The sequence below is a fragment of the Macaca nemestrina genome, chromosome 1, assembly GCF_043159975.1.
Source record: "Macaca nemestrina isolate mMacNem1 chromosome 1, mMacNem.hap1, whole genome shotgun sequence".
In the NCBI taxonomy this organism is placed as follows: Eukaryota; Metazoa; Chordata; class Mammalia; order Primates; family Cercopithecidae; genus Macaca; species Macaca nemestrina.
Window position 1 is genome coordinate 8,538,907 of NC_092125.1, and position 17,867 is coordinate 8,556,773.

At 40.8% G+C, this 17,867-nt stretch overlaps 1 protein-coding gene across 2 annotated transcripts in view; it reads left to right on the forward strand.

Annotated features, from left to right (window-relative positions):
* The first annotated feature begins 9,399 nt into the window (after nucleotides 1-9,399).
* Nucleotides 9,400-17,867, forward strand: part of LOC105474640 (gremlin 2, DAN family BMP antagonist) — a 126,753-nt gene continuing 118,285 nt past the window's right edge. Inside the window, exon 1 of one of the 2 annotated variants that reach the window (XM_011729457.2) lies at nucleotides 9,400-9,798. The gene's annotated coding sequence lies outside the window, so the exon portion shown is untranslated. Of the gene's footprint in view, nucleotides 9,799-9,824; nucleotides 9,945-17,867 lie in introns of those variants that run through there. The other variant, XM_071073791.1, reaches the window with a different exon arrangement.

Below are 17,867 nucleotides of genomic sequence, written 5' to 3' on the forward strand. Positions count from 1 at the left end.
AATTTGTGTCTTAAGGACTCCACCTGGCACATGAGATCACGGCCTTTCACGTGGTATATTGGGATACTAAGGCAGGCAGAGTTGGATGCTAGTATTAGGTTTATGTAATACCAAGTATTTTTAAATGAAGTAATGCCAAAAGACAGGACATAATGAAGAGAGATCACTAAGGCCTGAAATAGATAGGAAAGTCTACATGGGAATGAGGTGAAGCTTAGAAAATCTCTAGAATGTTTTCTTCTGGTTGAACAAGGTGAGGAGTGGTGCAACCATTGAGAATTACAAAGGATCAAGGTGCTCAGGCTTATACAATGTGATTTGTATGAAGACTTTAGGGTCTCACACCAAGCTTGACTCTGTTTCGCATCCTTTAAAAGTGATTTCTAATAAATACATACATATACATATACATACACATAGATAAATAAATAAATATTAAAAGGCAGAGGCCAGGTGCGGTGGCTCACACCTGTAATCCCAGCGATTTGGGAGGCCAAGGCGGGTGGGTCACCTGAGGTTGGGAGTTCGGGACCAGCCTGCCCAACATGGTGAAACCCTGTCTCTACTAAAAGTACAAACATTACCCGGGTATGGTTGCATATGCCTGTAATTCCAGCTACCTGAGAGGCTGAGGTAGGAGAATCACTTGAACCTGGGAGGCAGAGGTTGCAGTGAGCAGAGATCATGCCACTGCACTCCAGCCTGGGCAACAAGAGTGAAACTCCGTCTCAAAAAATAAATAAATAAAATAAAATAAAAGGCCTGGCGCGGTGGCACACGCCTGTAATCCCAGCACTTTGGGAGGCTGAGGCAGGCGAATTGCCTGATGTCAGGAGTTCTAGAGCAGTCTGGCCAACATGGTGAAACCCTGCCTCTACTAAAAATACAAAAATTAGCTGGGCGTGGCGGTGCACGCCTGTAATTCCCAGCTACTAGGGAGACTGAGGCTGGAGAATCGTTTGAACCCAGGAGGCGAGGTTGCAGTGAGTGGAGATCACGCCATTGCACTCCAGCCTGAACAACAAGAGCGAAACTCCATCTCAAATAAAATAAAAGTTAAATTAAAGAGTCTTCTTGATAATATGAAACCAAAGAATAGACTGACTTCAGAGCTATTCACAAGGACATCAGGTGCCTCTACTAGCTTTGATTTATTTACCCACCCAAGGTCTAATTCTACTGCCTGAGTCAGAGATCAATGTTACCTATCAATTTAGTTCACCTTATTAACTCCTCATATGCTGACACTTGGGTAAAGAAGTTCAATCGATATTTTCTTGCAGTGAACCATGTGCATTTCTTCAATATTCATGAATTCCTGAATTCATGAGCCTACAGTACAGAATCTCGTTGTTACCAAATCCCCATGGATATGTAACTGCACCACGCTGGCGGTGTAATGACTCTTGATGAGAAAGTCCTCACAAAGGCACCAGCTGGGGAGGAGCCCCTCACCATTGCTTTTCTAACAGGACAGCCGTGCAGTCCTTACGGGGCGGAGCTCGTTCTGAGGCCGGCCAGCTGTCTCCCTGTCACTGATCCCGCAGGGAGATATGTCGCTTTCGGAAGTGCGTGCAGGGCAGCCTAAGATTCACATTAATACAAGACAGAGGTCAAATGCTGTTCCGTACTAACTTTTGTTCCCTTCCAAATATATCAGGAACGTTTGCTCCGGGTCCTTCCAGACGGCAGGAATGTGTGCGGGGGAGAACAGAAGCTGCAGTGAGGGTGGTTTCATTTTAATTCTGGCTCTGGGATGGAAATGGGTGACCTGACCTATTTTGTAAATAACCTGACCCAGAGTTTAAGAAATAATGGCACTGTGTATTGCCATGGGTAACAAGAATTAATGAAAAATTAATACGTCCTATTCTTTAAAAGCACAAATGGTGAAAATAATTTCTCCAAGCATTTTAAATTCTTCCTGCTTCTCTAGAAACAGCTTTGAGATGCGATCAGTGGATCTTCTGTAGCATCAGGCAACACGCCTGTCAGTCATGGGCTCCTTCCAGTGTCCCCCACACCTTGTCCTCTGTGGCCACCTGTTGGCAAATGAGCTTTGGTCATAGTCACCAAGTGATTCCTGGGTTCTTAAGAACTCTATACTCAGAGAATAGGCACTGGGGTGAAGACAAACTGGGAATGAAAGGAAGCTAGGAGCCAACCCTGAAACGTTTTTTGTTGGCTTTATGGATGGGAATTTAACAACATAGCATTCATAATTATACAATATCCAGTATAACTAAGATAAATGTACATGTATCTATTAACAAGCTTGCTTCATCTTATCTGTGCATAAGAGTTCTGGTCTCCACAATAGTGACTGTAGAAATGCGTAGCATCTGTCAGTTTAGATTGTATTATGCTACAGTCAAGAAATGACCTCAAATCCCTGTGGCTTGTGACAGCTAGGTTTTATCTCTCACCTGTATGACGAATCTGCCTCACATCACCTGGCTTTGCTGCACGCCATTCTTATTCAGGGAACCATGGACCTCACTGGTTTTCTGGAAGAGAAAAAAGAGAAGTGGTAGACCACACAGTGGCTTTTAAAGCTTTGTTTTGGAAGCACACACAGAACTTTTGGACATATTCTAATGGCTACAATAAGCCAAATTGCCAAGCCTCAGTCAGGGGAGTAGGCCTATATTATCCTTGCTTAGGAATGGGTCCTGTGGGCAGGGAAGTGAATATTTTGGACAATAATACAATCAACCACCATCAAACATTTAATTCAAACAATATTTCTATTGGATGAAACAGACTGGGATTCCTTCTTTAGAATTATGTTCTGTGCCAGTTTACAATCCATATAAGGAAGTCATCTTTCCTTCAATAAATCATCAATTGGTTAATTTTTTGTTTTGTTTTGTTTTGTTTTTGTTTGTTTTTTTTTTTTGGTGAGACGGAGTCTCGCTCTGTCACCCAAGCTGGAGTGCAGTAGTGTGATCTCGGCTTACTGCAACCCCTGCCTCCTGGGTTCAAGCCATTCTCCTGCCTCAGCCTCCCGAGTAGCTGGGACTACAGGCGCCCACCACCACGCCTGGCTAATTTTTGTATTTTTAGTAGAGGTGGGGTTTCACCATGTTGGCCAGGCTGGTCTCAAACTCCTGACCTCAAGTGATCTACCCACCTTGACCTCCCAAACTGTTGGGATTACAAGCATGAGCTACCACACCCAGTAGTTAATTTTTTAATAAATTAATTTATAAATTGTTATTCAACTCACCTTTACTGAGTGCCAGCTCTGTACCCAGAATAGTGGCAAGCACTGGTTAGAAAAAGTTGAATAAGATACAGTTTCTGCCCTTAGAGAACTTAGAGACTCTTCACATATCACATTACTTTAATTGTACTCTAAAATGGAAATAGCCAGTTTAATCTCCCTGGTGAGGAATAGCTCTGAATGGTTTGGGCTGATTTCTAAAAGCCAAATCAGTATACTACTCTATGGGTGCCCAAAACAATCCCAGAGAGGACACTCCCCCAAACTATCTTGAACACATAGATTCTTCCCTCCACATTCAAACGCTGGCTAGTGAGCTTCAGCAACCTTTGCTATTCCCTTCAGCAGCCTTTGCTATTCCCAGCATGTGAAATGCCTGCTCTATTGAGCTTGGATCCTGAATTTTATAAAGTATTTTCTCCGGGCCAGACATTGTGTAATCCTTCTAAACGAAAATCTAATTTAATCCTCCTAGAACCTACATCGTTGTCAGGTAAACTTTATTTTGTATATGCAAAAACTGAAACTCCAGAAAAAAGCAAGGAGGCCAGGCATGGTGGCTCATGCCTGTAATCCTAACACTTTGGGAGGCCAAGGTGGGCGGATTGCCTGAGCTCGTAAGATCGAGACCAGCCTGGGCAACACAGTGAAATCCTGTCTCTACTAAAATACAAAAAATTAACTAAGCATGGCAGCGTGCACCTGTAGTCCCAGTTACTCAGGAGGCTGAGGCAGGAGAACTGCTTGAATCCGGGAGGTGGAGATATTAGTGAGCTGAGATTGCGCCACTGTACTCTAGCCTGGGTGACAGAGCGAGACTCCCTCTCCAAAAAAACACCACCACCATCACCAACAACAACAACAAAAAAGCAAGGATATCCAAGCAGTAAGTGACTCAGGATTCAACCCAATGTTGACATCGAAGTCCAGGCACCAAACTACAGTGCAATAGTGTTCATCATCTGAAACTTAGCCTGAGCTTTCAAACTTTTGAAACTTCATAAATTTTCAAACTTCTTAAATTTTCAAATTTCTTAAATTATGGTACCTGCTTTGATTTTCTATTGGGCTTTTTTCCTCATGTACTCTTCAAGGAGGAGAACGTTGCACAACTGACCTCAAACACTGAGAGATTTGGTGATGGATACACACAGAAACAAGGGAAATAAACACAGTCAGGGCCTGTGGAAGCTCAAAATGATTAAACAACTGGAACTCATTTTTTCTTGCTCATATGCAAGACATACATTAGAGGTCTATTAGATCTTCATAGACATATTCTAACCATGACCATAACTAGTATACTCTCTCTTCTCTGATTTTCTGACTTTTTTTTTTTTTTTTTTTGAGACGGAGTCTCGCTCCGGAGTGCAGTGGTGCAATCTCGGCTCATTGCAACCTCCACCTCCTAAGTTCAAGCAGTTCGCTGCCTCAGCCTCCTGAGTAGCTGGGATTACAGGCGTGCACCACCACCAGCTAATTTTTGTATTTTTAGTAGAGAAGAGGCTTCACCATCTTGGCCAGGCTGGTCTTGAACTCTTGACCTTGTGATCCATCGGCGTTGGCCTCCCAAAGTGCTGGGATTACAGATGTGAACCACCATGCCTGGCTTGATTTTCTGACTCTTTAAGCTTATGTTATTGCTATCAAATGACAAAGTTAGATAGATACAGATAGAGAGATGATAGATAGATAGATAGATAGATAGATAGATAGATAGATAGGCAGATAGATAGATAGACAGATAGATAACCCTAGTTCAATCTCCTCAAAAGGGGAAATCTGATGGACAGTCAACTCCCATTATCTCTGCATGGGTGGCAGCTTGGATCCCTTTGAGTCCAGCACGCTCTCCTAGTCTGATGTCTGTAGCTGTAGGGACAGATGAACGTGATACTTCTACAGCTATCTATAACACTATCTAGGTATCCTTCCTCATCTGGCCTATCGGGTCTGGGAAAGAGCTAAGGAAGTGGCAGGTGCCATGGTGGAGCCATTCTGGCCACTCCTTCAGCTACATTTGTCAATCTGAATCTTAGTTTAACCATCTCCTGCGTTCACCGCTTATATGATGTCATCAGCACTTGCAGGTCAAAGGTGGCTCTGCCTTCTCTTCACTCTCGTTTTGCCCTCTTCACCTCTTCCCATCCATATCTCAGAAGTAAGAGTACAGTGCAGAGGCCTTGCTGACATCTAATAAGCATGGGCTAATGAATCAAAAAAAACCACAGCCACCTGCTCCCTGGGTCTTAAGGGAAAATGTAGAGATTGAGCTGAATACGTGGTCATTCCCTGTCCTATTAATCTCCCCAGCTCCTCTGTGGGTTGTGCTCTCTGCTCCACTGGGGTGACACAAACATGACAGATGGCACTCTCATGGACAAGGAGTTTATTCTGAGACACAGTGAGATCTATATATTTTGCTATAAAACTCTTATAAATCACTCATATATTCTGGGTAGAATCACCGTGACACAAGAGAGATAAATGTTATTTAATACATGTGAACAGTTGAAATTTGTGAACCGTAAGAGCATAGAGTCATATATATCAGTGAATCATAAATATAGATTTCATTTTGAGGTTTTGATGTAGACATACAGTATGAATAAACAAAGTTTATGACTTTGTAGAAAATAAAGGTTTCTTGTATGGTGGAGGAATAAATATTTAATAATCAGTAAATTGAAGAATTTACAAACTTCGTGCATCAAAATCATTTTAACAATTTAAAATGTAGACTATGATAATCTAAGAAAGAATTATAGCTATCAAAGGACAAAACAAGCATGTATGGGTTTATCAATAAATCCATAGGTTAAAAGGAAGCTGTTAAGATAAATAAAGAGATAACCAAGGGGAAAACATTAGCATTAGAATGCCGTCCAACCTAGGCTAGAAGAGGTACAGACAAGATCAAGAATGTGATCTTATGCTTATCACACTGGGAATGCAATGTCAGTCTTCAGCAAACTAGTCATATGGAAATCTTGTATCTTTGTATACTAGAGGAAGAATTATAAGCTCTTCTACTTTTTCTTTTTGTTTTTTTTTTTTACTTTTTTTCTTATTACAAATTATACATATTCATCACAGAACACACAGATATGTCAAAAGAAGGATAAAAGGCCATCTGCGGTCATCTATAGTTCAGAAATATACTTAGATCATAATCATAATCTTTTAAAAAATTTAATGACATACTGTGAAAATTATTCAATAAAATTATAAATTATTCTGTAATATATTAAAAGCCAATAATAGCTTCAAAGATTATTTCGAGCTGAAGTAAACCCTAGGTTACTTAGTCTTACCTTTATAACAATCCCTTCATAATCTCCCCAAATAATTGAGAGTCCTTTTCTTGACCACTTCATTGACCTGAATCAAAATCTCCAAATCATCAATTTGCCAGAAAATTCTTTCAGTTTCCGAAAGCTTTAACTTTGAGAAGCCTTTCACTATCCTGAGTTTTGCCCACCCTTATTTTCTCTCCAGAACAGCACTGGGTTTCGGGTCCACTTCAACTTATTCCCATCTTCTGGCATCATAACTACGACTACATCAGGGTGACTTTACTATACAAGCGTTTTCAATCTGTAAAATTAGCCTAGTAGGATTTATCCTACATTCCTCATAGAGTTGTTTAAAAAATCAAGAAAGAAAATGTTTATGAAAATGACAATACATTTGAAGCCTTATATGAATAATACACATATTTCCTCTTTTACCTTTACTGTTTGAAAACGTTATCATTTTCACCTCAGTTCCTGCTCCAAGATGCCTAATTCTCTCTTGCATTTCTTATAAATTATAATATTCAGAATCATCATCTTATCAACTCCTTTGGATACATGCCAGTTTGTGAATGTCTCCTGTAAAAAGTGCCATGCTGAACTAAGCAGGATGATCCTGATGTGGCTGAATAAGTGGAAAATAAAATGATGGTTCTGTCACGAATCTGCCTGGCTGTCCGCTAGTGTGCATGCAGAGATGCAAGAGTTTTTATTATTACCAACGTCTAGGTCATTTATAAAGGATTTAAGAAATGTCTTCGAAAAACTCTTCTAAAGGTAGTAAAATGACCAAAAGACTAAATGTAGAAGAATAAACACTGATGATTTATTTTCCCTTAACCACACAACTGGTTGGGTATAGGAGATGTCCTTTAAATCATCCAGTTTTGCTCTTCCTTAACTGAAGGACAGAGGGCTTGAATTATTATCTAAAATGAAGTTTAAGATATATCTGTGACTTTAAGTCATCCACGATTTCACTTACACTGTCTTTTCAGTGATATGAAGAGCTGTAATGAGCCCTGAAAATAACAAGCAGAAAATATAATGGTTTTATCAGTCACTGTTTCTCTCTTTTCTAGAAAGGCAATTCTAAGGCAAATTATTGGTAACTTATCTGAAAATATCATGACCTGTTCTGAAGTAACATAAATGACTATTTACCAAGTTGGACAGATGATTTCATGAATTGTTAGCTCTTCTGTGAAAAGGCAGGCAGGAATGAGAGTCAGCTGTGTTAACCCTTTGCTTTCCTTTGAGTAGAAGAGTTGGTATGAATAAATGGGGCAGTCATCCACTCTCCCAGCTCTAGTGGCTGTCTGCCTTCAGCAAGTCACTTTATCATTCCTCCACTCTGTTTCTCCATCTGGAAAATCTGGAATATCATGCCTATAACTCCTTTTTTTCTAAGACTGTCAAGATCTTCAGAAGAACTACACTCTACACATTCAAAGATTTATGACAGTATTTTTTTTTTAGCTGCCTACCTAAAGAAAGGGAATGAACTGGAGTTGTTAAAGTAATAAGGATATGCCAGTTGAGGTTAGACTGTGGTTAGCAGGAACCAACAGCTAAATGTGGTTTTGTTTTGTATTTCCTTTGTCAATTTCAGCTGATTTCAGGCTGACCCATTCTGAAAATAAGGCTGCATTTCACAATTCCTGGAATGTGCCCACGTAAGAAAAGAAGGCAGGTAGTCTGTTTGGTGATAATATATTTCAAGAGCTAATTGTTATTTCCTGTGAATTTGCAACACAACGTTCTGTGAGTTGAGTTGGAACTAGAATATCAAATACCAAATAGTATACAAGAGGAATAACACTACAAAAAAATTTCAAGTCAAAAATCAAAACAGAGCTCAGAGATTTCAGAAGCAATGGCTTCCTGTCAAGAATAACTGTCATTAAAATTTCCATAAGCACCAGTGAAATTGATTTTGGGGGAAAGTCTAAGGGAGGGTCTGTTTTATAAGACACAGTGAGACTTTATTTTATTCTGAATTTCCCCAGCCAAGTTTGTAAGATCTCAGATTTTTCTTGGGCCCTTTCCCTGCCAAGGGGCCAAAGGTTTATCTCTATTGACACATACAGAGAAAAAAATTTCATCCAGGGACCTCTATCAGCAGAGTCTGAATAGTCTTCTTTGGCTAGTGAATCACATTAAGGGAGTCTCAGTCCTGCGATGATCAGTGGCGAGAAGTTCAAAAAATAATAAAAAGAGCAAGCACGCAGGCATCACAGTACCCTTCTGATATAATGCACCAAACCCATGAAGCACAAGAATTGGTCTGGCGTCATTGTTTTATGTTCTCTGGATGTTGAAGAGTCTGATTTGCATTAGAAACCTCTGCATTCAATAAACAAAAATCAGGATAATAATGACCAAAGTACTATTTGGAACAGAAAACAAACTCAAGCAATGAGTGTTTTGCACTGAATTCATTCAAGATTTTATTAGTTAAGGTCTCACTTAGGTTATTAGGCTCAGCTTGCTTTTTATTTCACTGGCCTCAGTTATTGCAAACAAAAGGAGCCTGGTGTGTGTGTGTGTGTGTGTGTGTGTGTGTAAGCGCACGTGTATGTGTGTGTGTGACAATGTCAGACATATCACACACAGGCTTTCTACATTCTTCACATTGCAAATCCATCAACAAAAGGAAGAAGATCTGAAGGGAATGAGTATTTTTGTTTTTGCTTTTTTTTTTTCTGGTTTAGGGGATGGAGGGAGAATTTCTCCACATAAACAAGAAGGTTAGAATTGGAAGTCTGCTAAAAAAAATGTTAGAGCTGACCACAGGGTTGTAAATCCACTGACTGGAAGGAGGAAAAGAGAAACATTGCAAGCGACTGAAGTGTGTGGTGTGGCTGCAATGTTTGTGGGTTAGATGAGAAACAAGCGCTGAGTGAAACAGAGAAGGGGGGTGGCTGGTGTGATTTGTTTGGTGTTCAGAGCCAATAGAAATCCCAGACTGTGATAATATCCCCATGCAGCGCCGAGAGGATTCAGAGCTAAGTCTCCGGGCTCCTTTCACATCTGCAGGAGCAGCCAGCCTGGGACCGCGCGGCGCGGGGCGCGCTCTCGCCTCTCCTGCACCCTCGGCCGGCGCGCTTCTCTTATGGGCGTCTGCTGCAGGCGGGCTGCGGTGGAACTGAAGGCGGCGGCGGGAGACCAAACTTAGACCCCGCTGCGCGCTAGAGAACTCAGAGAAGGCAGAGGGAGAGGGAGAGAGAGAGAGAGAAGGGACCCGAGGAGGAGGCTTCCGTCACGTCATTGCAGGTACGCAGCTTGTCACGACTAACGTGACACAGACAAGGTTTCTGATTTCTACCTTCACTAGGCACTTGGAATGAATTGACGTGGTTTGTTCCGTGGCCGGTCAGGACGGAAAGCCCCGAGTGAAGGTCTCGCCGGTTTCACCCCGGGTAATTCAAGCTGTTGGCGTGTGTTTTGGGGCCACAAGGTTTAGTCACCTATTGAATGATGCGGGGGTGTAAAATAAGGACCTTCAAACTTGACCGTGATCGCTCTTTCTTTCTCTTTTAAATAACATCCATACCAATATGTTGTCATACCGCCAATAGATACCTCTTGGTGACTGCCATTCTAACTATGCCTATAGCGAGGCAAACACCACCCGATTGTTAGAAAGCGGGCTGTGAACCTCTCCCACCTACCTATCAGGTTAATATCCACCCTACAGGAATAAGAACCACAGCGGACTTCGGCAGAGTTCTGATTTTTTAAAAACATATGGCCAAGGTGCACTCGCCTCATGAGTGAAATATCACTACTATCACTATCCTGTGGTTGAAGAAGAGAGAAGGGAGGTAGATATTTTTTAATGTGATTGTCAGTGATCCTGTGTACCTGACTTATTTCTACATTGTCTTACGAGTTGAAAAATGCATTCGTATTCTGCACGCCAGGAAGGATCAGTTCCAGGATCTCATGTATTACTACATTAAAAAGTCATGAATTGGAACTATCTAGTAGATGTGATAGTTGTAAGAAAATATTGATGTTTGATTTTATTTTATTTGATCCTAAAACTCATAGACTTCTATTTCTTTTTTTTTTTTTTAATTTTGAGGTGTGGGTTTTGTTTAAAAAAAATCTATTTCCTAAGATTTTATCACGTTTGGTTTGAAATTTTAAAGATGGTTATATAACTCCCCCCTCCCCCGCCCCGTTGATTACTTGTGATTAAATTAGTATTGCTTAATGAGTTCAATTTTTCCTGGGAAAAACCAGAGGGGACCGCATGAAGTCTCAGTTAAAAAATCGGTCTTGCTTTGCAGTCTTCAAGGGCTGGCTGGTATTCATGTGGCTTTGAATCCCTATGAAGAGCGCTTTTTCTGCAGTGGAACAGATTGGAACTCCAGTACAGCCAGAGAATGGCTCTGCAGCCGGTGCAGGGGCAATCAAATACCTTACCTTCTGTCTAAGTAACACTCTTCCCGGTGGAGTCTTAGTCGATCACATCCAAACCATTCACTGATAATTTGCAATCGACTCACCATTCAGCAGTGCTTAGTTTTCAAGGTAGCCCTTGTCCCAAGACATGTGCCCGGCCAAGGAAGATAAGGAAGTTATAAGAAAGGTATTTGTGTTGTATATCACAGTGGAGAATTTATGTCGACCTTTTTTGTTTGTTTGTTTTTTATTTCTTATCAGATGAACATGTTCTTTCTGTCATTAAAGGAAATGCATGCTTAGCTCTCCCATGGAGTCAGGAAAACTTCATAGTGTTTGCCCATTGACTGATCTGAATGATTTTATAGAGTGTTTTTTGAAATCCTGTCAAAGTATAGACAGGGCAAGTGAATACTATGTTTAGGAGAAGGCATTTGATTTTATAGATGAATACTTTTTTCCTTTTACATCAGAAAGAAACTGTAAATAATTTAGCTGTTCAAATAAATATAAGTTAATCGACCCAACTACATTCTATCAGTAAAGGGTTGTTTTGTATGATTGTGAGTATTTGTCAATCTTTTATAAATAGAATAGATGCAATAGGTTGGGATCTATTTCCCTCTTACCTTTCTAACTCTAAAGCAATGTTGGGCGTGTTGGTAGCAACTTTATGAGTGTGAGACTGATTATATTCACTTTGTATAGACTAGGAGACACTGAAGGCTTTTCAAAGATAAATATAAACAATGCTGTGATTATTCATTGTTTTGTGCTATCATTCTTCATTGAGAGAGGTAATCAACAGTTCATGAATCTTACTAGAGCCAGCCAGAGCTTTACATACCCTCGAGTTATGAGTTTGGTAAAGTTTAAACAAGGTACATGTCTTTAAATCTCTTTAAAGTAAACACCCCTTTTTCTAATGCAAAGGAATGGTATTAGACTCTCAGTTCTTATTGATATGGAGAGGATTGGCCTGTCTGGGTCAAGGGCAGACACTGAGAGACTGCAGAGGCGCAGGCATATGACAGATTAGTTCAGTCACTGCTGTACTTCAGTGTTCCTACAGCAAATTGCTCCTGTGCGATGTGCCAGGTTGCAGGCGTGTTCTCAGTATCAGGGCCCTTCAACTATCTAGGGAAAAAAAAAGAATTATTTCAACCAGGGAAAACATGCCCGGCATTGGGCTTAAATGGGTCACATAAAGCACCCACAAGAAAGACATTGTTTTGAAGGACAAGGTGTTCAGTGAAAAATTAGAGCTATGGTGCCATCCACTTCTTGGATTAGCTGCTTCTTGATAGTTCTTTTGTTTCTAATAATATTCGGTATAATAGATCTAATCATGTCTAGAATTAATTTTGATCACATGTCAGGCTAAAATGTGGTCCTCAGACTCAACACTGACCAATGACTTCAGCAGATTTCCTATCACCACCACTTCTACTTGGAAATATGTCTTTAAGTGGCCAGCGCATTGACGGGACGCAGACAGTGTTGGGGCACTGATTTGCAGAACGGAGTCCCAGAGCCACACGGGTGTTAAGAGGTTGGAAAGTGAGCGGGTGGAAGCCACAAGGGTATAAAGTGAGATGACATAAAGATTGACATGCTTCAGTATAAATCCCGGAGCCAAAGGAAAATGAAAATGAATGTATTTCCTCTAATTAGCTTCGGATATACATTTTTGATTAGCTTCAAGTATACATTTTTGATGAGACATCCTGAATATTTTAAATAAACTCTCTTGTGTTCTTAGGTATATCCCACACAGGTGTGGGATTAAAATAAATGCATTTGATGTACTGTAACACTCCTGTCCATACAGGCCAGGAGAGGGCAGCATGCAAACTCTGAAAAAGTGATTTGCTACCTCCTCTTGACCATGAGGAAGACTCCAGTCTCCAAATGGCTAAAAAATGTCTCTCCAACTTGAAGTACCCTCTTCCCTTTGGAGTACCAACTCTAGATTCTTAGTAAAGGCACACCATCCAGAAAGGTTCGTTTCTATTTTGGCCTCCAAAATTGGTGCTACCTGGCAAAATCAGAAAAGTAGCAGCGTATTTCACAGTGAGCTCAATTTCCCTTTCTTTTAGTTAGCTTTACCCTTTGATCCTATTCAAGCAGTCTTGATCTTGAATCTGTTAGGAGATGGGTGAGAGAAAGGGAAAGAGAATGCAGGGAAAAGAGGACAAGAAAGAATGGGGTTTCTCAAGTTGGTTCTCCAGGGGAAATGTTTATGAGCTGCTTTCTCAGTAGACCCAGCCTTTGTTTTAAGCATATCTCAAATACAAGTTCAGAGCCACAGGGATCCATTTTGTCCACTGACAATCAGAATCCTAGCAAATTTGGTTTCAAAACAAAAGAACTGGAATAGCTTCTCTTGGTTGTACCCAGAATCTAAAAGACATATGCTGACTGGGCGCGGTGGCTCACGCCTCTAATCCCAGCACTTTGGGAGGCCAAGGTGGGCAGATCACCTGAGGTCAGGAGTTCAAGACCAGCCTGGCCGACATGGTGAAACGCCATCGCTACAAAACTACAAAAATTAGCCGGGCATGAGGGCAGGTGCCTATAATCCCAGCTACTGAGGAGGCTGAGGCAGGAGAATCGCTTGAACCCAAGAGGCGGAGGTTGCAGTGAGCCAAGATCGTGCCATTGCACTCCAGCCTGGGCGACAGAGCAAGACTCCATCTCAAAAAATAAAAAAATAAAAATAAAAATAAAATAAATAAAAGACATAGGCTAAAAAATAAGAATTACGTATCCACCTCTTAGAGGTTCAAAAACGATTAAAACTAGTCAATCATAAACCTAGCCTAACTTTTTTGTTTTGGAGACAGGGTCTCACTTTGTCCTCCAGGCTGGAGTGCAGTGGCACTATCTCAGCTCGTTGCAGTCTTGACCTCCTGGGATCAAGGGATCCTCCCACCTCAACTTCTCCAGTAGCTGTGACCACATGCTCATGCCACCATGCCTGGCTAATGTTTGTATTTTTTGTAGAGACAGGGTTTCACCACATTGCCCAGGCTGGTCTCAAACTCTTGGTCTCAAATCTACCTGCCTTGGCCTCCCAAAGTGCTAGGATTATTGCAGGTGTGAGCCACCATGCCCAGCAAGTTAAAACTTTTTAAAGCTCATGGCTAATCAGTTGTATCCTTGTGCAGTTGCTACCATCAGAGATGAGTCATCTTCTAGGGACAAACTATAATTGCACATAGAAGAGAGAAATAGTCACTCTTAAAGTGGGTGTCCTGTGACTGGCAGTGATGACTTCCAAATGGTTCGTCACAATTTCGCTAGGCCGGAGATGTTAGTTTCAGGAGCAACCTTGTCTCTTTACTGTCGTTGGTTCAGCTGCTGCACAACTCACTACTACATATGAGGGACCTAGGAGGAAGCTCAGAGAGGGGCTTTTTAAACATCTGAGAGGGCCAGAGTAAAAGCATTCTGGAGGAAAACGCTGTGGCTACTCCTGAGAGAGCGGAAGGCAAGAGAGATGTTGGGCTGGGGATGGACGCATTGGGGCAAGGATGTAAAGACATCTGTGTGGGGAAAGAGTGATTCTGCTGCTTGGGTGCGGAGGATTCCAGGAGGCTCAAGAGGCTGTGCCCATCGAGGGCTCAGCAACTCATGTGCATGTATGAGGACTTGAAAGCTCAGATCTCCACTTCCTTCCCGTGCCACCATACTCTGCTGGGAGGTGTGGTGGCCTTGAATCAAAGCAAAGGTTTTTTCAAGGACAAAGGCAAGATTCTTGGCATCTGGGAGGAGCAGGGAGGTCACTGTTTGTCTCCTCCGTTTTCAGCCAGATTAGCCTCTGCTGCACTTCCATGTGCTGCCTAGAAGTACGTCGTGCTCTGATGCAAGGAAAGCATGGGTGAGTGTGAGAGGTTCACCTAGGGTCTCCATGGAATCAAACACAATGCCATAATAGTAAGGTATTAACAAATGAGGGGGAAAAATAAGCCATAGAGGCCAGGGTGGGGAGGAATTGTAAAATTTATCACCCAAAGTCTAAGACCAAGTTTCTGCTGCTATTTTGCAGATTTTAATGTAGCACATCCCGATTATTTTTAGTCAGAAAAACCCCAAGCTCCATCTCTCTTTTGCAGATTACTTTCCAATTGAAAAAAAAAATCTAATAACTGAAGGAGAAATCTCTTTGAAGGTGCTTACCTGATTGAGAGATATAATAGAATGAGTGAGACTCCAGCAGATACCACAACCCTCATTAAAAGGCATACTAGAAGGGTACGTTTCACTAAGAAACCGTGTCTGCATTGTGAAGGCAAGAGATTTGGAAACAAAAGAAATACATGACTTGTAGAAAAGTCCTCTTAAAGGACACTTTTTGAAGGACAGGAGGCCAAGAACACAAATATTCCCAAATGCCACTTTCATGTTATGGATGAGGAGCCATTCCAAGCTAAAATTCTTCTGTCCTATAATTTATGTAAACAATGAGAGAGGGGGAAAAAAGAGAACGCTGAGCAGGGGAACACTTGACCAGCTCCTATGAAATGCTAAGTTGACTTTGTCTAGTACAAACACTGTCTGCATTAAAAATATTATTCAACCTGGCTCTACAGCTGCGACTCTAAAGGCTGAGAGGAAGCTAATCTTATCATCTGTGGAAAACTAACCACCTCTCTCTGCTTTCATGCAATTATAACATGAACCCTGGATAATGCATTATATTTTCTAATTATAGTAGCTGTGTTTTGGGAAAGTTGATAGATGTGTGACATTGTACATAGAGTTAATAAAAATCCAGCAGCTCTGTCATGAGATTTTCCTGCCTTTACTGGGAATCTAAATCTCATCAGCATTTCAAACAATCTTTAATTTTTTCTTATCAATAATTTTTAAAAATTGAGATTGTTCTAACATTTGTTGAATGCATATCATGTGCCAGATTAAAGTAGACACATCCCACAGATTATTTAATTCAGTCTTCACCACAGTCTCAGGAGTTTATCTTCTGCAAGTTTTACCGATTAAGAGAATTTCTCATAACCATAACATCTGATAGCTGAGAACATATCCCTTCAGTTAGTCAGTCCTACAGGCGTGCATTCAACAGATATCTATTGGTGCATTCAACAGATATCTATTGAGTCCCTTTGTATAATTAGAAGAGAATAACAATCATCAATTGTATAGTTGCTTTTACTAGTATAGTCCTTTACATTATATTTTCACAAACATTCCTGCGTTTAATTCATGTATTTCACATACATTCTTGTGTTTATTTCACACATTCTTGCATTTAATTCCTGCCAGTCATTCACATATGCAAAAACAATAACAGCAAACATCTTCTATAGCACTAGCCCGTCACTAAATGATCGAATTTACATATATGATTTCATTCATGATGGAATATTGATTGATTTAGTTTCAGATCCACGGGGGTGGATTTGATCAGATGTTTATCGTCCATCTAATAGATGATAAACAGATGGAAAATATTCACCCTCAGACCCACTACTTGAGAGCAAAATAGATCTGTGTAAACTTTAACTTCTCTGCTAAGAGTGTGCTCGGTGTCTGGGGCAGCATCCCCTGGCTGCAGAGACCACCTTTCCTTGTTCCTTATGAAAACTTGGAGCAATACAGAAATATATATCTTCAAACATATGTATTTAAGACTTCAGCTTGACTAATGGTATGGAAAATACACTTACGATGCCATTTCTATGAACTCAGAGAATGTAAACTTTGAAACAAACAGGCAAAAAGCATCACTTTGTTTTAGAGGGTCAAATAGTACTAAGACTTTTTTTCACCTAGAAGAGAGTTATCTGGTACTTTGAAAAAAAATATTAACCTAAGAAACTCAGGAGACCTGGGTTTGCACCTGTTTCCATTTTTCACATCCTTGGGGAAAGTCTACACTGTCTCTTGAGTTCACTCTTTACATTGAGAAGGCGGAAGTGGCTCTTCGGGCTTCATTCCAGCTGTAAACATCAATTCTACATGCTTCCCTCTGAGAAATGGCTGACAGTTGTTAGTTAAAGAATGACTATTTGCTAAGCATTTTATAGGTATCATCTAATCTTTACAAAAATCTTAGTTAATAGTGTTATCATCCTCATTTACAGATGACATTACTAAGACTTAGAGCTTTCAAAAAGTGACACAGTCAAGCATGCTGTAGAACCGTTTCAATCTGGCCGGGCGCAGTGGCTCACGCCTGTAATCCCAGCGCTTTGGGAGGCTGAGTTGGGTGGATCACTTGAAGTCAGGAGTTCAAGACCAGCCTGGCCAACATGGTGAAATCCTGTCTCTACTAAAAATACAAAATTAGCTAGGCGTGGTGGCATATGCCTGTAATCCCAGCTACTTGGGCGCCTGTGGCAGGAGAATTGCTTGAACCTGGGAGGTGGAGGTTGCAGTGAGCCGAGATCGCACCATTGCACTCCAGCCTGGGCAACAAGAGCGAAACTCCATCTCAAAAAAAAAAAAAAAAAAAGAACTGTTTCAATCCTATCTCTTCCACACTTCCTATAGTATGTTGTGCCTTCATTCACTTATAAGTACTGAGAAGATACTATGTGCAAAGCACTGTGCAAGATTATAGGGTATAATAGTGAAGAAGACAGTTAAGGTACCTTAACGAGCTCAATACTAGTACGAAAGACCAAGAATAACCTAATCATTACAATGGTGTTTATTGGGTATTATAACCAGGATCCTCCGAAAATCTATGGCATTGTTTCGGCCTTACTGACAAAGCCATTTGACAATATAAGTCTTTTCATTGTAATAGCTCAAATTTTTTCTTTACATCATTTCAGATATTTTTTCCACTGGAGTTTAATATGGTTTTAATCTTCCTTGTATAATTATTTTTGTAACATGTTTACATCTTTCACTCACTTTCAAGCTCCCCTGAGGGCAGAGGCTATTTCTTGTTCCTCTTT